The sequence below is a fragment of the Lathyrus oleraceus genome, chromosome 2 (assembly GCF_024323335.1).
Source record: "Lathyrus oleraceus cultivar Zhongwan6 chromosome 2, CAAS_Psat_ZW6_1.0, whole genome shotgun sequence".
NCBI lineage: Eukaryota > Viridiplantae > Streptophyta > Magnoliopsida > Fabales > Fabaceae > Lathyrus > Lathyrus oleraceus.
The window spans coordinates 301,269,194-301,271,808 of NC_066580.1; the positions used below are offsets into that span (position 1 = coordinate 301,269,194).

At 23.2% G+C, this 2,615-nt stretch overlaps 1 non-coding gene across 1 annotated transcript; it reads left to right on the forward strand.

The window, feature by feature from the left end:
• Window positions 1-1,001: 1,001 nt before the first annotated feature.
• On the forward strand, window positions 1,002-1,083 carry TRNAS-GCU (transfer RNA serine (anticodon GCU)). The gene has a single exon. It is a non-coding gene; the product is annotated as a tRNA-Ser (tRNA).
• Window positions 1,084-2,615: the final 1,532 nt, after the last annotated feature.

Genomic DNA, 2,615 nt, shown 5'->3' on the forward strand with positions numbered 1-2,615 from the left:
TCACTGACAACGGGGTCAATGATGGCTTCAGTGTCGGCACGTTCTTTGAAACCATATCACAATTTTTGTTGAATCTTCGTTGAATCAGAGATATCTTTCTAAAAGAAAGAAAAATACATAAAAGAAAATTTAGTTTTTATTGCGGTATACACACGTGCATATTAAAAATTTATTGAACCTTGCCTTTATATAACTATCGAGCATATTTAAATATTTATTGAAACGTAGTCAAATATGTTCTATTAACGATTGAACATTAATATTTTGTTTATAAAGTAATGCTTAACTCTATGAACTTTAAGTCTGATTCGTTATTATTTTGTTTAAATTTAATTAATTAAAATTCAAATAATTGAAAATTATATATATAATTTTTTTTAAAATTTTGATAAAGTTATTTTTTAAAATCTTAATATTCAACTTTACGGTTGAGTAATTCAAAAGGATCACCTCCAACCACTCTTATGACTCAAACTTTCACTAATTTATAAATGAAAAGAAGAAAAAGTTATTCAAAAATTGGTAGGAGGATTAAAAGGGGGAGAAAATAAATCTTAAAGTTGCCTAGGTGAAACAAGAAATTTAGATTTGCGTAATTATAATGAATTTGATCAGCTATAATGTGACTGAATTTGGGGTTTAACGAAGAAAAGCCAAATTAAAAAAGTATTTAGGAAACAAATTTTTTGATCAAGTTAATTCAAATTATAAACAAAATGTGTGAATCAGTCTATAAAAATAATCTGCATAGGATAGGTAGGTTTGGTTTGGATAGCAATTTTAGAGCCCTATTTGATGTGAATTTTTGTCCTTGGCTGAACAAATCTTAGAAACTAATTGGGCCGGTCCAATTAGCAAGTTTTGACAGATGTAGCATGCATATGAATATGACATGATATAGAAAGAAAACAAAAGCATAAAAACAGATAATTTCAAAACGGTTGTTTATTCAGTTATATTTCCCGTATGAATAACTAAAATTAATATCGATTGTCATCAAAGTCGCTTTGGCCGAGTGGTTAAGGCGTGTGCCTGCTAAGTACATGGGGTTTCCCCGCGAGAGTTCGAATCTCTCAGGCGACGTTTCCATTTTGATTTGTTTTTTGGAATATAATTTGGAAGTAGGGACCACAAGAGGTGAGAGTTGTAACTAACTGGGGAAGGTTTCGTTTACGAGATGGTTGGATGTCATAATTGCCTTGTGCCTGCCCTAGACGCTACCTCTACACGTAAATAAATGCCTCGTTTTTTCTTTCGGATTTGTCATTTCAACTTGAATTATTCCAAGTAATAGGTGATATTAACAATTAGGCTAAAATGCCATACAAGTATATTTTCCAAGTTGGTCATCATCTTATAGGTCAGCCATTCCCAGCATCTAGGACACGTGGGATGAATATGTTATGCTTCTCCAGAATAATTTTGGCTCACATTTATAAAATCAAGAAAAGTATATATATATATATATTTAATGAGAACTAATATCTATATGAAAAACGAGAATAATTAATCATAATCATTAACTTTATTGAAATTAATGAATTAGATTAATTTTTCTTTTTGTGGTCCTCTTCTTTCTTTATTACTTATTTATTCTATATCAAACATTAATTCATGTTATATTTTAAAAATTATGATAATCAATTAAGTTATTTTTATAGATTTTATAACATAAAATAATTTTATTAAATGTCTTTTTTATTTTTTAATTAATATACAAATATTTTAATTAATTTATAAAAAAATAGTGATTAATACATTAATTTAAACCTATGAAAAATAATTTTTATATTAATATGTAACTATATTATCGATTTTAAATAATATATTTATTGCTATATTTTATTCAGTGACAGTCAATATAATTTAATCGGTTATCATTATTCTTAAAATGCAACAAATATTTTTTATTAAATCAATTATATATATATTTTTAATCTATAATAATTTCATCTGGGATGTTTTGTTATTTTATAGTTAAAATATAATTTTTTATTATCATTGTATAAAAAACAATTAACATTTTAAGTAAAACCGTTAATATAATTCTATATTAATTCAAAAAAATAAAATTCTACTACTATACATAGTATTCACACAAAATAATTAATACAAGATATTTATCAAAATTATTAATATAATTATATAATAATAATAAAAAATCTAAATATATAATAATCAAAATCTTTAATACGACTGTATATTATTATGATATAGTTATATTAATAATTTTGATTAATATGTAGTTATATTAATTTTTTAATTTTTTTTTTTACAATAATAATAAATATTTCTATATTAATTAAAAAAAAAACACTATCGATAAAAATATTTTATGTTGAATAATCTATCAAAAAAATATAGTTAGTTATCATAATTCTTACCATACAACAAATATATTCATTTTTAAAATATAATGTGAATTAAATATTTATTGTTTAGATTATTTTAATTTTAAATAAAAGTACAAAATACATTTTTATTATATTTTATGATATATTATCCTAATGAAAATGATGTTTATAACAAATATTTTAATAACATTTTAATAACAATTTAATACTCGTAATACAAATATTTTCGGTAACAATATCTTTTATGGAAGTTTTGAATAT